This window comes from Equus przewalskii, chromosome 1 (assembly GCF_037783145.1).
Source record: "Equus przewalskii isolate Varuska chromosome 1, EquPr2, whole genome shotgun sequence".
In the NCBI taxonomy this organism is placed as follows: domain Eukaryota; kingdom Metazoa; phylum Chordata; class Mammalia; order Perissodactyla; family Equidae; genus Equus; species Equus przewalskii.
Window position 1 is genome coordinate 104,143,273 of NC_091831.1, and position 24,871 is coordinate 104,168,143.

At 48.3% G+C, this 24,871-nt stretch overlaps 1 protein-coding gene across 8 annotated transcripts in view; it reads right to left on the bottom strand.

Annotated features, from left to right (window-relative positions):
* Positions 1–24,871, bottom strand: part of FAM169B (Protein) — a 210,582-nt gene that overhangs the window by 75,048 nt on the left and 110,663 nt on the right. For 6 of the 8 annotated variants that reach the window (XR_011540050.1, XR_011540046.1, XR_011540039.1 and 3 more), the window contains one exon: positions 398–526. The gene's annotated coding sequence lies outside the window, so the exon portion shown is untranslated. Of the gene's footprint in view, positions 1–397; positions 527–3,691; positions 4,540–5,889; positions 6,027–24,871 lie in introns of those variants that run through there. The other 2 variants (XR_011540045.1, XR_011540043.1) reach the window with 2 other exon arrangements.

Here is a 24,871-nt window from a genome sequence, read left to right on the forward strand (position 1 = left end):
GTGGGGCCTTCACAGAGGGGCCTCAAAGGAGGGAGACATCCTCTGGTTCAGCTGTGCCTGGATCCAACAGCAGCTTTCTAAGGGCAAGGAGAACTGGTGCAGAAACCCAGTCCTCTCTGTCTAGACAGTGACGTTGGGACATGCGCAAGGCGAGGGACTGAAGACTTTTCTTCTATTAGTTCTAAAAGCATTGATACAAGGATGCCTCCTGTTCAACTCAGAATCCAGAGCAAAGGGAACCAATGGGCCCCTAGCAGCAGACATGTGACTCACTGAGGGTGACTGAGGAGGCCCGGAGAGGACCAAAAGAGCCACGTGCCTCAGCCGCACACTAGAGAAAGCCATCAACACCTCCTCCTCCACCCTTCCCTGGCACACAGAATGCACCACAGCTCACCCAGCTCATGCTCTCAGTGGCCAGATAGGCGACACACGTCTTCTTCCTCAAGGAAGGCCCGGGAAGCCTCAGAGTCGTCCAGATGGGATCACCATGCTGCAGGCAATTGGATTTTCTTTTGTTCTATGCCTGAAGTCAAAAAAGAGATTTAATTCTAAATCTAAACTTCATGGCTTGGGGCTTGATCAGTTAAGATGCCTAACAGCTGGGCCTTCTCTTTCCTCTTTACCCAAAGGAACCACAACGGAGCCAGGCTCTTTCTCACTGCCATCTCCACTATCCTTAGGACAGAAATTTTATCCTTATGGTTGCAAAATGGCTGCCCAACCTCCAGCTCTTCCATTGCTGTTCCAGGCAGGGAAAAGAGCAGTAGGGGAGGGCAAAAGGCAAAGGGCTAAAGGCACGTGCCAGTCAGTTGACTCTGTCCCTTCATATCAGGGGAAACAAATAATGTTTCCAGAAGCCCCACCCAATAGACTTCCACTTAAGTTTCTTTGGCCAGAACCATGTCACACAGCCACCCGCAACAGCCAGACTGCCTGGAAAATGACTTTTTGGTCTGTACATTGTCCCCCTGAAAAAAAAATCTGTTAGCAAAGAAGAAGAGAAATGCATATTAGGCAGGCAGACAGCATAGAGCGTATCCAAAAGGCCCACGGAACTTCATTTTGGGAAAAAAATTAAATCCAGAGTTGGGACTAAGGTGGGTACAAGGCCCTGGTTAGCATCTTCTCTGACAGTTCATTGCCACTGAGGCCCAAAGGGCTGGGCCACAGCGAAGCCTGGGACGGCACTACGGACACTTCATCCACCTGACTTACTCAAATAGCTCCAAATGTGCGCGTGTCCACATAATTACTGATTTCCTCAACAGATTTCATGTCTAAGTTTATCTTCACTTTAATCCAATTTCATGCCTGGAGCAGAGGGATTCCGGCAGAAGGTCTTTCTTAACCTTCCTATATCATTAATTATTGCTACACTGGGAGTTGCTGCGTGGAACAAGCAGGTTTTTAAATAGAAATCATTTGTCTCTCAGCAGGGAGACCAACGGCTTTATTTCCGAACACTCAGGCCGCCGCTTGAGGAATCGGCTCCTGGGGAGCCCGTGCTCACCTCTGTGCAGGATTGATCCTTGCTCTTTGGTTCCCAGCCCAGTCCAATCGCCACCTGTAGCAGGAGGAGTCCATTTCCTGCTTTAATTGTCGAATAGAGTTTTCTAGAAGGAAAGGCCAGCCTTTCCCTGAGCTCTGGGCATTCGGTCATGCTTCCTGGTGATTTTCTGCTAAAGGAAATCCCCTAACTCATTAAAAAACAAAAAAATAGATTAATTGACCAGTTCAGTAACAAGTCGCTCCAGGACCCAATAAACTTTGCAGAGTACATTCCAATTACAACTGTGCTCAGTGGGAACCCAGCGGGTCCGCCAGCATAATCTTTCTCCAGCGTGCAGGAATTTTTACGTCTTCTTCCCCATTCATGTCACTCTTTTGCCTCAGTTTGGGCCCCGGGTCCATCCGCACTTCCCCCATCTTGTCACTCTACCTGCTACTGTGACTCAGTGCCAGCAAATGACTCTGAAACCAGTGGGGTCTCAGACAGGTGGCTGCAGACTTGAGTTTGCAGGAGCCCTTGCAGTGGGAGCCTCCATTCAAGCCTCGGAGGGACCCTGGTCCTTGGAGCACAGGCATCTGGGAAGCTGTCAGGGTCCCGGCTGGCAGTGCAGCTGCAGCCTGCTCTCCACAGCACGACAAAGTCAGCAGGAAGCAGGGACTTCAGTAACTAGCCTGACGGCAACAGCAGGCCAAAGGGAGCGTGAGGATGCGTTGCTGAGAGCATCAGAGGATGCTTCTCGATGGTGATGGCATGCTCCCTGTAGGATGAGGTACACCACCATCTGGAAACCTTGGACATGGTAAAAATATTCCCCCTGAGAGGGCACCAAGCAGAGAGAGTAGGAGAGTTCATGCAAGACCAGATTGCAAACCAACTCAACAAATGATTATCAAGCCCCTCCTATGTGTCAGCTTTGACCTAGAACTCATGGGTTGCAAAAAACTAAGTCAATGTCCTTGCCTGCCTCTCCAGATAAAATGTGATTTAGAAATCAAGTTAAAGGACAGCTACAGCACTCTAAATTTGGCCTCTCTTTTCTTGGCTGTTTTCCCCTGGAATTTTTTTTCCCGTTCCAACTTGCCCTCGCTGGTCTCCCTTCATGCAGGCTGAAAGAGGAGCTGGCCCAGCGAGGCAGGAAGGACGTGTCTTGTTTTTTCACGTGAGAAAAGGCAAAGCAAACACCCTAGTCCATGCATGGGCTCAAGGGGAGGTGCTCCTGTTTCTAGAAACTCAAGCCCGCAGCTCTTCAGTGACCTCTAGCTGTGTGCGCGCAACTCTGTCCTTGCTGTAGCTCACAAGCTCTTCAAGATCACCAGTTAAGTCCAATTTCCCTCAATATTCCCAGGAATTGGCACGATGTCCAGAAGCTAGCAGGCCCTGAATCAAGGTTTCCCAGGCTCAGCACTATTGACATTTGGGGCCGGATAATTGTTGGGGGGCTGCCCTGTGCCCTGCAGGATGCTGAGCAGCACTCCTGGTCTCTACCCAGTAGATGCAATGCCAGTAGCACCCCCACTCCAGTTTTGATGACCAAAAATGTCTCCAGACACTTTGTCTAGTTGAGAAACCACCGAACAAAATAAATTTTGTTAAATGAAATAAATGAGTGGCCACCGCCGTGTCTGAGGGTATAGCTGCACCAATATTGCTTTCGAATTCTAATTTCCAATCATGTTTCCCAATCCGTTTAACCTCACAATCTCTGCAGAGGTAAGACCCCAGGGTCGAGGGGCGGGGTGATTTACTCCTCGTGGTCCATGGATCGCCGGGCGCTCACCAGGCTCTGGGCAGAGTTAATGAAGTTCTCCCAGTGTCAGTGCTACAGCCCACGAGTTGCTCATCTCAGAGACAGCGTCCTGGTGGTTCAAGTGCATGGGTCGCCCGCTGAATCCCTCAGGCTAAAGTCCACAGTCCTTAGTGTGACTTGCAAGTTCTTCCACGATCTCAAGTCCCTGTGTCTTCACCAACCTCGCTCCCTAGCACCTCCCATGGACCCCGCACTTGCCAGACACCAAGCCCATCTCCTAGCGTCCCCTAAGCCTGCTCTGTCCTCCCTCCTTCTGCCTGGATCATCTTGGCCCCTTGCCACCCTGCAGGATGCCTTTGGATGGTTCAGCGCTGGGCTCTGAGCTCACCACCTGTCCTGGGGCGGGGGAAATAACTCTCCCAAACCCCCACCTGCTGCATCGCTGCAAGCTCTGGCAACCCTCTGCTCCACAGAGCAGGGAACGCACGTCTTCCCTGAAGGTCTTCATTCATGGCTCAAAGCCCGAATCACGGCTGCCATGCCCTCAGCCACATGACATTGCGCCGAGTGACCGTCGCTCTCCATGCTCCAAGGAAGTAGCACGAAGTTAACTCGGGTTTTTTTACATCATTTAGAAAAAAAAAACAACTGGTTGTTTAACAAATTTGGGGGTTTTTTTCCTGCTGGTTATGTGGGCACTGTGAATTCACAATCAGTATTCTTGGTTCCCGGGACCTTAGGATAGTATTCTAAGCATGCTACAGATATTCAAAAATTACACACTGCAGTGGGAGGTGTTTAAAAAAAACGCACATTAGTAAAATTGGATCTACAGCAAGTGTTAGTGACGGTTTGAAATATTAATGCATGTTGAATGCCAAGTTATTTTGAAGGCTCCACCAGACTTCTATTTGGCAGGAACAATTTTGCATAGGCAATTAGATACACGTGCAAATATTTAACTATAAGTTGCTGCTTATACCATTGAAATCCAGTGGTCCATCAATTAGCCACCTGGTTAGCAGGGCCAATTAAGGATTTGCCCATATTACAACAAAATCTTCCCCACCTTTTAAAATTCCCCCACCTTTTCAGCATTCTGGGAATACAAACAACTGGGCTAGTCGTGGTGGGAAGGCAAGAAAGGTTGAAACATACCTCTGAATTCTAATTCTCAGTGGAGTCCAAAGGGCTGGAAACATGCCAGCTGTATACACTTACCTATATGTCACTAAGAGATCATGAGTCACTGAGTTGGCTAAACACACTGGAACTCATTCTTCAGTTTGGGTGGATATTCAACAATTGCATGTTTCATGTAGGAAATGAACATTTTCAAAAAGTTAATTAGCATATGGAAGATCCACTTTCATCATATATATTAAATAGTGAGCACTAATGTGTGTATAAACACACACACACACACATGAATGTGGAAGATAAATCTATGGAAATGTGTGAGGAAGCCAAGATTTTCCAGTCCCTGATTTGACCACTTGTTCTCGAGAACCAGATGACGGCAGATTCAGCATATCGTGCAGGAGCAAGAAAACGGACTTCGAATCACAATGGCAGGTCTAGCCTGGCTATTTTGTTCACTAGTGTGTGAGCTAACCCCTCTGAGCCTCAGTTTCCTCAGCGGCAAAGTGGAGAAAACAGTACCTATCTTAGAAGGTCGTGGTGAGAATTGAAATAGCAGAAGCCAAATGCTCACTTTCCTCCTTTCTTCCTGAGAATAAGGGAAGCCAGCCCTGCAATCCACGCTTGACCAGCGCCTCTGGTCTTCCAAGAGACTTGTTCACAATGCAGGAAGTTTTCTCTGTGTTTCTAGAGCATGTTGTTGGGAGCTGTCCTTCAAAAGCCACACGTGTGTCCTGAGACACATTTCTAAATTAATAGGACATTTTATTCCAAATTAGCCTGACAATGGATGAATGCTTTGACACAGTGTGATATACAGTGAGGCTGGACCCAGTAACATGAACTACTGCAGGGCTATGTTATGGACATTCTAACAATTCCAAGAACCAACACTTTTCAAGAAATTTATGTCATATTTTAGCCATGATACCCATATTTCAAGCTTCTAGCTTTTAAATCTAGCAAACCCTTCAAATTTCCTACCCCAAGTCCACCCAAAGAATTTTCAAATACATATATCCTTTCTCATGAGGTCCAAAGTAGAAACTTACACAGGAATCTCTTATTTAAATGCTTCTGTGCCTTGCGAAGATTCATCTCAATACTAGAATGTACTTTGTCTTTTTATCATTTGCTTGGCCATTTTGCAAAAGAGTGTGATCCTCAAAAGTCTCAACAGAGACAACTGTTGGTATCTTCAAGCTGAGAACCTGAGAGTTCACACCGTTTTATTTCATAGCCAACACCAGACGAAGCAGACACTGCTCGTGTCCGCACCCTCTGCTCCTTGCAGCGCTGACTCACTTGGGAAGCAGAAGGGTGTGGATGAAGGGACAAGGATTTGGCCATTAGACAAGTGAGCCCTATCTGGCTGGCTTGCTAACTACGTGACACTGGACGGTCACTTACCCCTTCGCAGCCTGGATTTCCTCATCCACAGAAATCAATAATAATACCTATGCCTCAGGATCGCTGTGCCCCACTGTGTGCTGGATGCCATGGAAACGGAGGCCCAGGAGGTCCCGTGTCTCAGAAGCACAAAGCGCCAAATCCTCCCTCCGGCGCAAATAGAATGAGGGGCTCTCCTCACCCCCTCACTGCCGTTACTGACAGTAGATCAGTTTCCTGTGAACAAAAATCCTCTTTGGAACTTCCTTCTAAAACATTCCTGAGTGGTTTAGATAGTTCAGGAAACCTTGGAAGATTTTCTGGTGACATCCTCACCTGATCTCTCACAACATGACAACCTTTTGGTGGCTGAGCTGATGCAGCAAAACCAATTCCTAGCTTCTTTTTAATGTGTGTGTAATTTTTCACTTTTTATTTTGAAATAATTATATATTCAAAAGAAGTTGCAAAATTAGCACAGAGTCCTGGAGGCCCCTGCCCAGCTCCCCCCAGCAGTGACCTCATATGGAACCGAAGTACAGTATCAAAACCAGGAAACTGACCTTGACTTTGGGACAATGCTGTTAACCAGACTACGGACCTTAGTCAGTTTTCGCCAGTTTTTACAGGCATTCGTGGTCTGTCTGTCTGTCTGTGTTTGTTGGCAGTTTGATCCCATAAATAGATTCTGTAGCCACTGCCACCATCATAAGACAGAACGTTCCATCACCACACGGGAACGCCTCCTGTAACCCCTTTATGGTCACACCCTAATGCCAGCTTTTAAAACTGATTGTGGTACATAGGAGCATAATTCATAACAGACGAAAAATGGAAGCAACCCAAATGTCCATTGACAGACGAATGGATAACCAAAATGGGGTATATGTGTATAATAGTCTATATTATTAAGTAATATATACTCCATATATAATATTCCATTGTATAATAGAGTATTATTCAGCCTTAAAAAGGAAGGAAATTCTGACACAGGGTACACATGGATGAATTTTGAGGACATTATGCTAAATGATACAAGCCAATCACAAAAGGACGAATACTGCAGGATTCCACTCATATGAGCTGCCTCGAGCACTCAAATCCATCGAGTAGGAAAGCAGAATGGAGGCTGCCAGGGCGGAGGGGAGGGAGAACGAGGGGTTGTTTAACAGGGACTGAGGTTCAGTTCTACAATGAGAAAGCGTGGCGGATTGGTCGTACAACAACATAAACGCCCTTAGCACTGCTGAATCACGCACCCAAAGCTGGTTAAGACGGTAAATTTTACGTTATGTAGATTTTACCACAATTGAAAATAAAATAAAAATAGAAATAAAACTGATGATGACTATGTGGCCTGCAGGCATTCCAGGTGAACCTTGATTGCCATCTGAGGAGCAGCAGTTAAACACAAAGCCCTCGGAATCACGAAGACCTGGATTCAAATCCCAGCCTGGGGGGTTTCCTGTGTGGCTTCAACCAGGCACTTAACTGTTCTCTGCCTCCATTTCTCCACCTGAAAATGGCAATAATTATAGAGCATACCTCTCAGGGTTTTGATGAAGATTAAATAAGGTGACGTTTTTCAAAGGTGCCTGGCCTGTGTTTCGTGCTCCGTGAATGCAAGACCGTGGCCTCTACGGCCGCTGCCCTCCTTCTGGGCACCCCAAGCCTTTCCTGCAAGGTGGGACCTGGGGGGTGATTCCGAAAGGGGCTAAAATAAGGAGGTAAGTCACCGAGCAGAGCAGGCCCCCTGTTCCCAGGTCAGCGTCTTCCACTGAAGGACCTGTGGACCCCAACACACCCCAAGAGCGCTCCGGCTACTCACTCACCCCGCTCCAGTTCTATCACATTTCTACTGATTTTAAGTCAAGACAGTTTTGTGGGTTTTTAAATTTTCAATCCTAAATCCCACTTGCCCTGTGTTGGTAGCTTAAAAAATGTGAGAGGTCAAAGAAAATATAGGCCAATGAAAATAACATTGCACCAAGAAATTAATTGCAAAGCCTGTTTAATATGACAGGGGACTCCCAAAAACCCTATTATGTCGTTCCCTGCCTCCCTTCGTCGTGTGCACTGATTCTGTGCACAAAGGCCAGGGCGGGCTCCCCAGTGCATTGCTGCATTAATTTGACATTTCTGGCTCCAATTAACCTTACATTTCAGCTACTTTCTAAAGATTGTTCTTTTAATTTGCGATAAGGTTATTTCTTTTTCTATTGGTGCTCACCGGCTTGTGCACAAAGGCCTGTTGTAGAAACCCCAGCCCAGTTTCTACATGTTTCGAAGTAACGCACTGTCATCTATACTTTGCCTATTAGCAAGCAGAAGAGTTGGGTAAGAGATGGTTTCCTGCCATGTATGTTAGTGTGGGATGGGTTTTAGTTCCAGGAGAGCTGGGTGGGGTGACCCTACACTGGCACAGTGGGTGTTATGAGCTAGTAGCCCATACCCCAAGGCAAGATCAAGCAAATCATAGTGTCAAAAGAACACTGGATTCTAACTCAGTAGATCTGAATATAAATGCCACCTGCATCCCTTACCAGCTGTGTTATCATGGGCGAGTTGGCTGACGCTGTGGAGGCTCAGTGTTCTCATCTACCAAATGGGGCAAAGCCACCTCCCTCCTTGGAGCATTGAAGGAAAGCTCAGTAGGAAAGCACCCTTCTCAGAAGAGACCTTCAGGAATATGTGCCCTACTTGGCTCTCCTATTGTCACAAATAGTTCTAGAGCAGCAGTCAGTGAACCATAGCCTGAGGGCCAAATCTGGCCCACCACTTGGTTTTATAAATAAAGTTTTATTGGAACACAGCCATGCTCATTCATTGATTGTTATAGCTGCTTTCTCACTACAATGGCAGAGTTGAGAAGTTGTGATGGAGACCTTATGGCCCTCAAAACCTAAAATATTTACTACCTGGCCCTTCGTAGACAAAGTTTGCCAGCTTCTGTTACAGAGGAACAAAAGAGAGCAAGGAGGCCACAGGTCTTGGCACCGAGGCACCTCTCCTTTCTCACTAGCTTCCGGTGATGGCTGGAACCTAGAGGTTTGAGGACTGGAGGAGGTCTCTGTGAGGTTCCCCATCTCTCTGTGGCACTCAAAACAAGTATCAGCCTCAGCTGATACTGTAGATAATGCCCCCCAACACACACACTGAACTGGGGACTCCAGGATTTAGAATGCTTAATTTCAATAATTTATTTTCTGAGCAACCCTAACTCTAAAAAAATCACCTTTAGAGATGAAGCCCATTATAGGACCAAATTTGACTCCTGCAAACACAGAATTTATTTCCTGTAAGATATTTTGAGCAAGACAGCCTTCCTCCAACTTCCTTCTGTAAACTGCCACCTTTCAGCTCCTTCCACGAGAAAGACACAATTCCACAAAGGACACTTGGAGGCAAACAAAAATGAGCCAGACAGGAATCCTTTTCTCCTTATAGCTAGACTCTGATAGGAAATATACACATAAAAGAAAGTTTGTGATACAAAATGCCACCAGGGCAGCAAATGGGCATCTAACTACTCCGTGTGTGGTCCAGGGACCTGCAGCAGCAGGGTCACCTGGGAGCTGGTGAGAAAGTGGGAATCACAGGCAGGTGATCGCCAACCACATTTGCCAGTTGGCTCCTCTGGGAGTTAGAAGTGCGAGAGATTCATAAAGGGAAGTGGGATCAGGAGCAGGAGTCAGGGACTTCGGTTTGCAATGTAGATCTGACGGCTGGAAGAGAAGGCTGGAAGGAAGGAAGGAGAACTGGGAGGGAAGAGCCCCGGATCTGCAGCTCCAGGAAGCACGGCCAGCCCAGCAGACAGCTCAGACCAGGTGGAGTATACAGGGACCCTTCAGGGAAAGGAGCTGCCCCGCTCCTGTCTTTATAACTGTGCTGCCCTCACTTCTTTTGGCCCTGATTTCTTCAACTGCCTCTTGTATTACTACTTTTGTTTTGTAAGCCTCAAAACCTACATGTGTAGCTGCATAACTTTTTTGAAAATTCACATAAATAAATACATTTTTATTTATTGAATTTGAGCAAACTTTTCTTGAAAAATCATCCCGATCATTGAACACTTAGACTGTTTTTCCACCAAACCAATATTTACTGAAACTGTTTTATGGCTGAAATGCCAGGGATCGTTCCGAAGTGCTTCCCGGAACGAAGCCCTCGTCCTCTGTCAATGCTTTACGTTCCCTGGTAAGTTAAGAAAAACTTGCCCAGCTTTCAATAAGCACAAAAAGGATTAAAAAGATGTTTTTTCACACTTCAGGCATCAGATGCCGGGTTTTAAAATACCCTGCATGGTGTGAACTTAGCTTTCAACATCAAACACAGCTTTTCCAAGTTTGAAACCAAGTGGCTGAGAAATCAAGATGCTGGGCGGCAAAATGCACACTGCAGAGCGAGCGCCACGGTGTTAAACCGACATGAGTGTGGGCAAGTGTGGCCGTTCACACCCAAACAGACATCTGGAGGCCCTGACAGGATGCTGAATTCCCCAACCCCCAGCGGACGTGCACGCACACGCACACACACACACACATCATAGCAGCTAGCAGACACGCCAACTGAGGTGCTGTGTGTCGTTGCATTAATGTGAGATCCCATATGTGTATTCGACATCTGTACCAGGGGAAAACGCTGTGGAAATACCTGATGAAACAGAGTTGCTTTTCTTCCTCTTTTAAAAAAAATCGCCCCGTACACCCTGGAAATTACCAGGATCATGGATCATTCTGATTTGTTGTACTTGAACACCAAGGGAGCTAAGAATGGTTTCAGTAAAAAGTATTAGCTGAGTGTCTCTAGGACCTGGGCCTTGTTGGCTACCTTGAGGGGGTCCCCAGGGGTGACACTGCTGGTGACATGTGTCCCTGGGCCCCATGCTCATTCCACACTTCCAAGTTTAGCCTCGGTGATGGGACATGTCCTTTGGCTGTTCTCATTTGCTAAATCTCCAAGAAGGCAGGTGGGCAAAGCGACAGAAAGAACCCAACTTCGTGTTGTAATATCTGGCACCAGTCCTAGCTCTGCCCCTGGTTCCCTCTTAGTCCCAAGTGGGGACTAATATCCTGATCTGCAAAATGGGTCCATGTCATCTCCTTGTGTGGCCTAAGTAAGGATTCAGGGAGCGAAGGCGAGTGGGCTTCATCAACCGTAGGGGGCATGCAAACGTGCAAACCAAGGTACCTTGCAGAGTATGTGGCCCTCACGAGGAGAGTGCAGACCAGGGCCTGGCCAGATCTGAGAAAGTTCAGGAAGTCAAAGGCTTCTCTGGGCCCTTCCTAGACTCGCCCTCCAAAGGCTTCTTCCCAGGGAAACAGTATTAACACTGAACGGAGAACAACAGACCCTTTTCAACATGAGTGCTTCCTTCCAGCCCTACCAAGCCCCTGCAGACTCAGTCTTTGGGGAAGTCAGACTCCTAGTTTTTGTTGTTTGTGAGCATGATCAAAATGATCGTTTTAAAGCTTTTAATAATAACACTATAGTAGCTACAGTTATTGGGTGCTCACTATATGCTAGAAAGCACCAATAAATGCTTTATTACCTTCTTAAACCCTTATAACAATTCCCATTTTTACAGATGAGGAAAATCAAGGCACATGAGGTGAAATAAGTCGCTTTAGGTCACAGAGCTAATAAGGGGTGATGCTAAGATCCAACAGGACTATGACAGGCCAGTGCCCGTCGCCTTACCTACTGAGCTCTCCTGCCTTCTAACTTAATAATCCCCCTTTCACTCTCGAAAGTGTCCAGGCTGGAACAAAAAAGTATATGGTCACTCTAGAGTTAAAACCTTTGCAAGGATACATAAACATTAAATGAATAGTAATGGGAATTCCAAGAGACAGCCCTTAAGGACCTGAAGACTATTTTTCTGCCAAAACCTTTGGCAGAGTCTCTCTCCTGCTTTAAGATTGTTAGGTACCAAGTCCTTAAACCTAACCTGCTTTATACATTAGAGAATTTCTCTATAATTGAAATCACAATATCTTAGTATACAACGCCACAAATTCAGGGGTTCTGGGCAGTGGGGGATCATTCCAAAATTCTGTTTTAAAACCTTGGCACTTCCTGTTTTAAAGTCTGAGTTTGTGCATGTGGTTCTGTTTTGTTTAAGTTATGTTCTGACTTCAGTTTACCTATTTCTTTCTAATTTATTTCATGCAGCTAGTTAATAAAGGATACAACTATTTAAATCTTATTCTAATTGCATAATTTATCTTAAGACTGTTTACACTAAAACTGATTAACATTTACGTTAATTGAGTTAATAAAGAGTTCCATTTTGTAGGATTCTTTCCAGTTACCTCTGGATGCTCTAACTAGTCAGTCGATAAGGAAAGTTGAACAGAAAAGTATAGTTCCCTAAGTCTTACCTATTTAAATGGAGTCTTGGGGTTAATAGTAATTAAGGCGTATTGCTCATCGGTGAGATGAAGATTTCTCTCTATGTTTAAAGGCTAATTTTTTGGGAAGAACGTGCTGCTAGTTCCCGGAGAACCACCCCTGTGGGATCTTTGCGTGAGGGATCAGAATCAATCCTACTGTCTGAGAGGCAGCAGAGGTGGAGACAAAGAACATTCTGGGTGCAAACCTCACAATGCAAACAGCTGGAGCCCCCCGAGGCCAGAGCTCTCCCCAGGAACTTAGCGGTTTGCTCCCTGAGACCTGGAAGGCAACCAGTGCCCAGCCATTCCCAGTGATCAGCACAGATCACATGGACTCTAGCCCCCCCCCCCAAAGAAGTCGCTCTGCACGTTTCCTTGGCCAGAATCTCCACGTGTCTGGGTCGGGGAAGTCGCAGACAGACAAAAGTTTCCGTGAGAGAGTTCGAACTTAATCAACCTTAAATAAAGCATCTGTTTTCTAGGAACAAGGATTTTTCTAAGCTGCCTTTTACATAATGAAATTACCCACATTTCAAGGCCTTTTCTCAGAGCCCCAGAGCTGGAACACCAGTTTCCTGTAAAATTGGGACCTCTGACCCCTTCGACGTTGAAGTGTATCCCAGGTTGGAGCTACTGATGATCTCCATTTTATTTTAGCTGGTTTCACTCAAAGGACAAAACGTAGGGGCCTTGAGCACTTGACCCTCCTGAAAATATTTAACATCTGAATTAAACCGACAGGCTCTGCCAGAAACGTACGCATTTTATGTCTGAGGCTATTTCCCCCAGCACTGAATCACTGAAACATAAGTAGATAAAGACAGCGCTGATAAATTGTGTGCCCTGAACTAAATGCCATCAAGCAAATTCTTGATTTTCCCTTTTTCACAGCTACTGTTATAAAGTGTTCTACGCCCTTCGTGTCCCCGCTGGATTCGATTATTCTGGAAACAAACATTATTGTTCAAAATGAAGATCCGGGGGCTGTTAGCGTGATCCAACAGCTGTACCAGAGGTGAACCCAGAAGCAATGAGGCAGAGATGCGGATGGAAGCGAGGAAGCTGGCTTTGATGGAGGATGAGAGACGATAAAATTATACAGCCATCTTGGTTTACTGCCCTTTCGGGATTCACGCCAAAAGGCCCATTCCACGACAATTGACTGCAAAGAGGAATAATGGGGCTTATTGGACATTTCCAGAAGGCATGTCTGGACCACCTTTTTCCCTGTGAATCAGTCAACAATATTTATTAAGCACCTCCGTCACATTAAACTGCTGCAAGTTGCTGTGGGGATATAGAAAAGAAAGCACAGTGCCTTTCTTAAGAAAGATGCACATTCTTCTCACCAATGAAGTGAGTACCTATTTCCTGAAAAGTAATGGGCTAGACACCAGGGGCTGCAAGGAAAAAAGAAATCTAGCCCCGGACTGTGGGAGGCACATTCTGGAGTGCCTTCCCAGCACCTGTCCAGCCTGTGGCTTCGGTGTCTTTGCTTGGGCTGATGGTCTTGTGGCCTCAGTCACAGCTGGGCTCAGCAGGGCACAGTCCAAATTCTGGGCAGAAAGTGAACCCTCTGAGGTCTGGCAGACAGCAGTGGTGGTCTTTCTCCAGAAGCTGCACCACAAGATGGAGCAGATGGATGTGATCAGAGGCAGTAAGACCGTGTGGACTCAGGCTCGTAGCAGAGGATGGAGACCAGGAGGAGATGGAAGCGGAGATGAGCAAGATCACCTCAGCCTGCGTGGCCAGAGTTGTGGGCGGTGGTGTGGCCCCTGAGAAGTGGGACAGGACCTTGGATGCTGACCTCACAGCTTCAGCTTGCATAGTCCTCTCTAAAAGTGGGGCTTCGAGAGGATCCCTGGAGAGCCAGGCGAGGGCCCTGGAGCGGGGGCACAGTGGGCTGTGTCTGACCTGTGCCTGACAGATCTAAAGGAGGGAGGCTGGAGCCAAGGCAGAGGGTCCCCCCTCCACAGGTGAGTCAGGGACCCAGAAAGGAATCCACAGGTGGGACCCTGTCCTAGGTAGACAAGTGGAGAAACTGAGCCTATTGGAAGGGGCAAGAGCTGCCCACTGGAGGTAAGCACCGCCCTCTTCATGAGGGCCACAGCCTCTGAGGGACCCACTGACACATCTGCACCATGAAGGAGAGGCAACTCTGGAGGTAGGCTTGGCCCAGAGGGCCAACGGCATCTCACAGCGCCATTAGTCAAATGTTACAGACTGAATTGTGTCCCCCCCTCAAATTCATATGTTGAAGTGCTAACCCCCAATGTGACTGTATTTGGAGATGGGACCTTTGGGAGATAATTAGCTGTAGATGAGATCATGAGGTGGGGCCCCAGATGGTGGACTTCCTCTCTCTCTGCCACGTGAGAACACAGCGAGCAGGCGGAGTCTGTAGCTCAGGAAGAGAGCTCTCACCAGAAACTGACCATCCTGGCACCTTGATCTTGAACTTCTAGCCTCCAGAACTGAGGAACGAGACTCCTGAGGTTTCAACCTTCCAGCCTCTGGGATTCTGCTATGGCAGCCCGAGCTGACGAAGGCGTCAGGAAAAGCTGTTCTCCCCTCCTCGTCCATTCTCACTCCCACACTCCAGCTGCGAGGTGTCAGGAGCCAGGGCTAGCAAGCTGGGGGCGGAGCGGCAGGGAGAGCCGGGCCGGGGCCTGTGTCCTCCCCCAGGGCAGGCAGCAGGAGGCTGGCACAGGGAGGAGAGAGCATCCAACTTGAGTCAAATGCAGAGCCTTGACTATCCCACAGGACTGGGCACCTCCGTCTCTGGATGGAAACCATTTGCTGCTGACGCCACAGGCCCGTCTACCACTTCAGAGTGACTGCTAGGGTCCTGGGGTCCAGGCGTGGCAGGCAAGTGTGGAGGAAATCAAGCTGCCTTTTGATCACATCCCCAAGTGTGCATGTTCAAAAAACAAGCATAAGAGACGGAAAAGCCTACACTGGGGAGGTGGCTTCTGAGTGAGGTCGTGAGGAACGAACAAGGTCAATCCAGTCCGTGGTGGGGAAGGGAGAAGCCCAGGCCAAGAAACTGGAAGGGCAATTTGTGGCCAGAATGTGAAAGGCTTTAAGAAGGGGAGGGGCATGAAGCGAGCGGTGCTTGGGGCCCATATCTCTGAAGAGAAGGAGAGAGTTAAATGGGACGCATGGAAACTGGGTAAGCACCTTCAAAAATTCCTAGCTGAGAAGTTATTAAGGCCTGAGGGACAGAAGGACAAACAGGAGAGTGGGCCTGGCTGAGGCATGCAAAGGTGGGCCCAGCAGGACCTGGTGAATGATGGGCTATTGGGGAGGTAACAGAGAAGAACAGCCATGGGCTTTCTAGCCTCGGAGATTGGGAGGGTGAGACATCATTGATCCGGGGAGAAAAGAGCAAATCTGAGAAGAAGATCTGCATGAGTCAGGGCTCTCCAGCGAAAGAGAACCAATAGGAGGTGTACAGGTATCAAAAGAGATTTACCATAAGGAACCAGCTCACACAGCGATGGAGGCCAGGAAGGCCAAATCTGCAGTGTGTGCTGGCAGGCAGACAACCTGGAGAGCCGATGCTGCCGTTCCAGTCTGAAGGCAGTCTGCTAGAGAATTCTCTCTTGCTTAGGGAGGCAATCTTTTTCTTCTACTCAGGCCTTCAACTGATTGGATGAGGCCCACCCACAACATGGAGGACAATCTGCTTTACTCCCAGATCACCAATTTCAACGTTACTTTCATCCAAACCCACCCTCCAAGCTGATACACAAAATTCACCTCACAAAGATCATCAAAACACCCATCTGGCTCAGCTGTCCATGAGCACAGTAAGAGCTGACCGCTTCCCTCAGTGCGGAAATGTTGAAGTTCTCAGCCTGCAAGGGCTGGGTATGCATTTCCTTGAAGAATCACATGAGGGACTTCTGCTGAAACCCACGGAAGCAGCAGCCAGCCCTGCTGAGGTCCGACCTGCAGCACAAAAGTCACGTCCTTTAGGTAGAGTCTTTAGAAAGTTTCCAGCTGCTTCTGCGAGCCAACCATGGACTTCATCATCACATGAAGATGACAGTGTCCAGAGTTCACTCACACAGTCACTGTGTGGAAGGAGGGAGAACGCAGAAGGTGATTTAGATCTGTGCAGGTGACAGGGACTTTCCTGAGGAAGGAACAAAGTCTTACCGAATAATGAGGACCTCGTCCCAGTAGGTCAGCAGAAACACACAAAAAATGACTCAAGAAAATAATGCATTCTTCATGTCACTGCAGCCCCTATACACAGAGGACACATTCAGAGGCCAGCAAACCAGGGTGCTTCCACCAAGAGGAGCTCCCAAATAGATGTGGAATGATACACTTATCGTAAAAAGAATTGCTGTGACAGGCAGAATTCTGAGATGGCTCCCTAGATTCTCTCCCCCTCATATATCCGTATGTTCTCCCAGAGAGTCAATTGAACACTATTCTAGATGCTGCCATGAAGGGCTTTTACAGATGTAATTAAGGTCCCACATCAGTTGACCTTAAGAAAAGGAGATTATCCTAGGTGAGCCTGACTTAATCAGGTGAGCCCATAGAAGGGACTGGGCTCCTCCTGGCTAAAGAGATTCAAAGCATAAAAGAGATTCAATGCAAGGGTAGATCTCTGTGTGTGGCTTAGAAGACGGAGGGGGCCATGTGGCAAGGCACGTGGGTGACCTCTGAGCACTGAGAGCAGCTCCCGCCTGAAGGGCAGCCCAAGGAAACAGGAACCTCATTCCTACAGTGTTAGAGAAGCAGATTTGACCAATAATTTGACTGAGCTTGGAAGCAAACTCTTGCCCAGAGCCTCCCCAAAGGAATGCAGCCTGGCCAACACCCTGGCACAGCCTGTCCGAGCCAGAGCAGAGACCCAGCCTTTCCAGGGCCTCGGACTTATGGAACTGTGAATGAAAACACGTGCACTGTGTTAAGCCCAAAGTAGGGGGAAATTTGCTACACAGCAATAGCAAACTAATACAATTGCTAACACTTACTCAGTGGTCCCTCTTTGCCAGGCAGTTATAAGTTTAATTAATTCAATTAATTCCCATGATCCTGGATGACGGATACTTTTATCATCCCCATTTTTTCTTTACAGGTGAGGGAACAAGGGCACAGAGCATTTAGGTAGTTCTTACTCATTTCTTTTTTTAATAAAAATTATAATGATTTAAGGCATACAACATGATGTTTTGATATACGTATTCAGAGTGAAATGATTACTACAATCCAGCTAATTAGCATCTCCATCTCATATAGGTACCACTTTGTTGTAATTGTAAGAGCTAGAGCTACTCTCTCAGCAAATGTCCAGCGTCCAAGACAGTATTCCTAACTGTAGTCATCATGCTGCACGTCAGCTCTCTAGAACTCATTCATCCTACACAACTGAAACTTTACACCCTCTGATCAACATCTCCCCATTTCCCCAGCTCCGCCCCCACCCCGGTAACCACTGTTCTACTCTCTGCTTCTGTGAATTTGACTTTTTTAGATTCTACATATAAGTGAGATCACGCGGTCCTTTTCTTTCTCTGTCTGACTTATTTCACCTAACATGATGTCCTCCAGGTTCATCCATGTTATCACAAATGGCAGGATCTCCTTCTTTTTTATGGCTGAATAATATTCCATTTTGTATATATACCACATCTTCTTTATCCATTCATGCATCCACGGACACTTAGGTTGTTTCTATATCTTGGCTTTTGTGAATAATGCTGCAATACACACGGGAATGCAGATGTTTCTTCCAGATACTGATCTCATTTCCTTTGGATATATCCCAGAGGTGGAATTGCTGGATCGTATGGTAGATCTATTTTTAAATTCTTGAGGACCCTTCATACCGTTTTCCACAGTGGCTGTGCCAGTTTGAATTCTCACCAGCAGTGCACAAGGGTCCCCTTTTCTCCACATCCTCACCAGCGTTTGTTATCTCTTGTCTTCTTGATGACAGCCATTCTAACAGGCGCGAGGTGATACCTCATTGCAGTTTTGATTTGCATTTCTTTAATAATTAGTGACGTTAAGCGCCTTTTCACATACTTACTGGCCATCCATGTGTCTTCTTACCCATTTCTTCTAATGTTTAGTCAGCACTGAAATTCTGGGGGGCTCCTGGCCTCCCTCCCCCAAGACCCTGGATCACTTTCCCATCCTTCTCCTTTCTACTCACAGGGTGCCTGCCTCCCCCTCTGCCATCAGGGCTCCAGTCTTTCCTTCTCCAAGGCTAACAGGGCGCCTCCTCAAGTTAGGTGACGTGGTGGCTCCAAAATGGTGCTGGGCGGGGGACAGGTGGCCCAAATCAAGCAGAGAGTGAAGGGCACTGTATTGGTTTGCTGGGGCTGCCGTTAAAAAGTACCACAGACTGGGGGACTTAAAGCACAGACATTTATTTCTCACAGTTCTGGAGGCTACAAGTCCAAGATCAAGGTGTCGGCAGGGCTGCTTTCTCCCGAGCCTCTCTCCTCGGCTCGCAGGTGGTCTGCGTCTTTGCATCGTCTTCCCTCGGTGCCTGTGTCTGTGTCCTGATCTCCTCTTCTTACAAGGACCTCAGCCAGGCTGGATTAGGGCCCACCATCATGACCTCATTTTAACTTACTTATCTTTTAAAACGCCTAAACACAGTCACGTTCTGGGGTTTGGGGCTTAGGACTCCAACATATGAATTTGGTGGGGGACAGAATTCAGCCTGTAACAGGCACCAAGTCCAAAGATAAAGGTTTTGTCAGAGCCAGGTGAAAGGCCCCTCAGCATCCCCAGCAGGCAACATGGTCTGAGACCCAGCAGAGCTGCAGGGCCCCCCAGTTCCATCTCCACTGTCTCCTCGAATCTCGCCATCACCTGTACCCAGGACCGCCAGCGCCGGCACCACTTCCTGCCTCACATTCGGAGACAGGTGTATGCCCCACAGAGCACTGGGCACCACGGTGTAATCAGCTCTTCTCATCAGAATTTCAAAGGAGAGCAATATTTAGCAGTTCAAGCAGGGCCAAGGGCTGACATTAAGCAAATTTCAAGGGTTATTTGAAGTTAATTGAGTTTAATCATATAATGGTTTTATAATTAGTCATTGTGCTCTTGTTTCTATCCGAGTGGACCCAGACTCTGAAGAAAAGGACTGTATCAGCCAGGGAAGGGCCGGGCTGTAGAGGGGATGGCAGCAGGGCCACGGAGAAGGACGTGGTGTGCCCGGGAACCCACTCACTGTGCCCCAAACTTCACCAGCCCTGAGCCTGGATCCCAGCTGGGGTTCCCATGCCCTGCTGGACCCACTGGTGGTTTCTGCATTTTTGTCATGCTCACTTGAAACGTGGGGAAACGTCCCATCTGTGTCAAAATGGAGCCTTGTCATCACAGGTGAGCACAAAGAAACTTCTAAGGTGACCAGACTCATCGTAGGCTCCGTGAATGCTGCTTCAGACTAGACCATGTAATTAGTAAGGCGCTTTTTTTTTTTTTAAAGATTTTATTATTTCCTTTTTCTCCCCAAAGCCCCCCGGTACATAGTTGTATATTCTTCGTTGTGGGTTCTTCTAGTTGTGGCATGTGGGACGCTGCCTCAGCGTGGTCTGATGAGCAGTGTCATGTCCGCGCCCAGGATTCGAACCAACGAAACACTGGGCTGCCTGCAGCGGAGCGCACGAACTTAACCACTTGGCCACAGGGCCAGCCCCTAGTAAGGCGCTTTTTTTAAAAAAATTTTTTTTTGAGGAAGATTAGCCCTGAGCTAACATCTGCCACCAATCCTCCTCTTTTTGCTGAGGAAGACTGGCCCCGAGCTAACATCCGTGCCCATCTTCCTCTACTTTATACGTGGGATACCTACCACAGCATGGCTTGCCAAGCCGTGCCGTGTCCGCCCCCGGGATCCGAACCGGCCAACCCCAGGCCACTGAAGCAGAACATGCGAACTTAGCCACTGTGCCACCGGGCCGGCCCCTAGTAAGGCTTTTTAGTCCAAAGATAACGACTTCCCCTAATCAACTGAAAGCAATGGACTCCTGTGCAGTAATGAGCAACATCCGGCTGCCCGGATTCAACTCCGGCTGGTCTTCACAGCGGGTGCAGCAGGTCCCTCTCACTCAACCAGACCAGATGGTAAGTTTTGCCCCCAAAGCCAGAACGTTTAGCAGCTGGGGACCTCACTGCGTCCCTGAATATTGGAATTAGGAATGACTCAGAGATTCCTAGGAATGCTTTTTGAGGCTGGGCTTCTCAGAGAAAGCCCAACTCTCTGGGAGGATGAGGGGGCCTGACTGACCAGCAGGACAACATGCAACGTGTCACTGTGTCTGCGATTTCCAAAAAGTCAAGGAATATTCTCTCTTAATTGTGTGACCACAAACTGGGAGGGGAGTGGAGAAGGAAGCTGCCGTTTATCGAGCATTCACTATTGGTCAGACCCTGTGCTGGCTCACCTGTTTCTCATGGCCACCTTGTGGGGTTCCAAATGAAGAGTCTCTGAGAGGCAAAGCCACCTGAGGTCACACATTCAGTGCCAGGCATATCCGACTCTAGCACCTAGGGACGGCCCACCATAACACACCGGCTGGCAGGCAGAAAGAAGACACGGCGGGAAACTGGATGGGTTCGTGCAAAAGCCCCCAGCAGGGTGCAAACAGCTGAGATGCCATGAACGGGGTCCAGCCCACTGTCCTCCCCGGGTTCCAGCTCACACAGAATGTCCAAGGAGTACACGACAGACGTGCTAACACTTTTCTTTGCCTCTCAAGCCCTTTCCTCACAGAGGTCAAAGTAGCTATATGAATAGGATTCCAGGGAAATGATACAATGAGACAAAAGTGTAAAGAACTAAGGGTATAGACTCTGACCTTGTAATTTTAATTATTTCATGATGGAAACACTTGTAAAAGGGACCCTGCAGACCCAGCCCTGATGGCCTAGTGGTTAAAGTTCGATGCTGTCACTGTTTCAGTGGCCTGGATTCATTTCCCGGTTGTAGAACCACACCTCCACCCCCATCCCCCCACCGTCTGTCAGTTGCCATGCTGTGGTGGTGGCTCACCTAGAAGAACTAGAAGGATTTACAACCAGGATATACAACCATGCACTGGGGGTTTGTGGAGGGGAAAAAGAAAGACACCGTGCAACCCAAGCGCCCATCAACAGATGAATGGATAAGCAAAATGTGGTCGATCCATACAATGAAACATCACTCAGCCTTTAAAAGGAAGGAAATCCTGACACATGCTACACATGGATGAACCCGAAGATACTGTGTTAAGTGAAACGAGCCACACAAAAAGGCAAATACTGCTGATTCTGCTTACATGAGGTTCCTAGAGGAGTCACATTCGCAGAGACAGAAAGTAGGATGGTGGTTGCCAGGGGCTAGGGGAGGGGAGAGTTGTTTAATGGGTACAGAGTCTCAGTTCTGCTAGATGAAAGAGTTCTGGAAATGGGTCATGGTGATGGGTGCACCACAACATAAATGTACTTAACTGTAGACTAAAAACAATGGCTAAGATAATAAATTTAATGTTATACGTATTTTACCACAATAAAACAAATTGGGGGGAAAAGGGACTATGTAAGTCAGGGCCTGTGCTGTTTCCCAGAGCTCCTGGGCACCACGCCCCCAAGGCCAGTCACCCCCAATGGAACCTCCATTTCCAGAATGCATAGGGTGAGGCTGCAGAGCCCAAGGCCAGAGCCCAGCCTGTTGGAGCCTCTTGCTCCCCCTTCAGAAGAGGGTCCCTAATGAAAGCTGAGCCCTCGACTCGGGCTTCACCTGGGACAGCTTGTCTTGTACAAGTTCAGGAAGCAGGTCCCCAGTCAGAGGTCCCATTGCTGTGGGGACTGCAGGCGGCTGCCCCCTGCAGGTGCTGTCTCCTCTCCCCCAGGCTCCTGTGGCTGCTGGTCAACGTTTCCGTTCCTTTCATAGGCAACCCCTAGTCTGATGGAATTGTGACATTCTGTGCCACGTTGTAGGTGGTGCCACACACTGTGGAATAATGTATACTGTCTCTCTTCCTCCCTCATACACACACACACATGTACACACACATACTGCACAGTTCCTAAGAGCCCACATCTACAGCAATGAGGGCAAGCCCCCCCTGAAGGGGCTAAGACACAGCTCTGTCTTTCAGGAGGGCAGTCTCCTAAAACATCCAGCAGTACAGGGCAGTGACAACACAAGGCAAGGGGGCAAGGACAGAGGGAAGCCCCGATGCCCCTGAGCATAGAGTGCTCCACCCTGGACCTTGGGAAGGGGCAGAAAGCAGTTTCTGAGGTAGCCACTGACTTGGATCTTGAAGGACAAGGAAATTCAGGTCAACAGGTGGGTAGGGTGGCCAGGACAGAGCTACAGCCGGTGTGGAGAAAGGCAGACATGGAGGGCTAACCCTGCTGCACGGGGTCTCCCTTCTCGCCACGCTTCTCATCACTCACAAGCTGAGGGGTCTTGCTCACTGAAATCATAGGTTTCCACGTCTTCATCCATGGAAGGAGACGGAGAACGTCTCTCCCCCAAACAGAACTGTCAGGAGTCAGTGCGCTCGTGTGTGGGGTTGTCAGGCCCCTTCCCAGCTGAGGACCACATGCCCACCCTCTGCACAGCCCCGCCCTTCCGGGGCTCCTCATTTCTCGGCACATCGTGTCACCCTTGTCGCTTCTTCAAATCTCCAGGCCTCTGTTGGTTGCCTCCGTCAGCCTCCTTGTCTCCAGTTACTTCAGACACACACACACACACTCTCACTCACACTCTCACACATTCACACTCACACAAGAATTCTTGCACACATACTCTTTCACACACTCACTCTTTGACACACAATCACACTCACACTCTTACACACCCACACTCTCATATACACGCTCCCACACACACTCTCACACACACAGTTAACCCCTCAGTCAAGCCCATTACTCTCTTCCTTCCCAACAGGATCCTGCCTGTCATCTTCAGCTCCTCCCTGCTGCTCCTGTCACTGATGAGCCCTCAAAGCAATAGTCCAAAAACTTCAGCTACCAAAAAAAAAGACCTTCTGGAAACACTTGTTAAAAACACAGAATCCTGAGCCCCACCCCAGGAGAGTTGACTTTTGTAGGCCTGGGGCCAGGAGTCTGTGGTTCTAACTGATGATTTTGAAGTGGGGGATGAGTTGCCCTGGGATCGCTCCTTCCGTCGTCCCCTGAGAAGCCTCCCTCTCCTCCTGGGCTTCCGGGTTCGCAGTTCTTGATACCCGAAGGCCCTGGAAGGCTGAAGTCTGACTATGTGTTACCACCATTCTCTAGAGAAGAAAGCATTTAAAAGCTCCATTAAGCATAATTTCCATCAGTCATGGAATGACAAATCATTACAGAGTGTCGCCCACATGGAACTGGTATTGTTGATCATTTGACTGTCTTAACTGGCTCAGCCAGGTCTGCAGCACCCAACGTCCGCGCTCCCTCCCCAGGAGCACTGCCCACCAAGACCCTTCATCAAGAGAGCTGTCATTAGCCCCATTGGCTTCCCTAGGGGCGACACGTAATTCAAATTCCCTCCCCACACCCAGTGGCCCAAACTGTGGGTTTTTATAAGGTTAACCAGCATAATTTTTGGCCACAATCCAGGACCACAGCTATACCCACAATATCTGCCACTGCCCAGCTTGGATGTTTTCAACTCCAGGCAACAGACATCCCTGATTCAAACTGGCTTTAAAATATAGACATTGATTATTTCCTGTAACAGGGCATCCAGCTAGGGCATTGATTTGTCCTATGGTGTCTGTAAAGATTGTACTCCACAGTCATCATCATCTTAACACTGGTCCCCTGGAGGTCCAAAGATGGCTGCCAGCAGCAGCCCTCCATCAAACAGGTGAGCTGCAAGAGAGAGAATCCTCCTCCAACAGCAGACTCTGGAACTTTTCACATGGGGCCGACGTAGGTCCTATGCTCACCCCTCGACTCAGCTCAGCCACCAGGGGTAAGCTGCTACATGCTGATTCCCCAGCCACATTTCCTGCCTCCCACAGGAGAGGACACACTGAACAAAGTTGGGGGCCCTTAGGATGGATGAAGGGGGACTGGATGCTGGGTAAGTGATTCCAAGAGCCACTGCAGCTGCTGTGACATTGGCTTTTCTCAACACGAACCCTAGACCAGACACCTGGCAGACCATGATAAGAAGCCAACACTTGCCATGTGGCACCTCTCCAAAAAGAAAGTCATTCATGTGGGGAGCGTCACAAGCCGATCCAGGCAAAGCCAGCCTCCTCCATCACTGGGCCCTTCATCGGTCATACGGACCCTCTGACAAAATCCCTCTTAGTCTCTCTTTTCTCTTCCCCAGGAAGCCCCTGTCGCAATACTGTGTCTTCCCTGCCCCCCTGCACGCCCTTGGCTGTTTAAGCTCTGGGAGACCAAGCAAACAACCTGCCTTTGGTTCATTTGCAGGGGGTGGGGCGCCATTTCCAAAGCCTTGGGTTGTAGGAACATTGTCACAATTTGGGGCATTCGTGGCTCTAGTTTGGAGAGTTTTGTTTTCCCACAAAGCACTTACAGACTAGAAAACACGGAGGGTCAATGTGATGGGGTTTCTGCATTCTAGGCCACCTTTCCTGTAGGTTAGTGTTATTGATTACCCACACCTCAGGCCCTGACAGGTAATCAATAGACCCTCTGACCCAGATATGTGACTCGGCCTGTGGGGGCTTTAAAAACAAG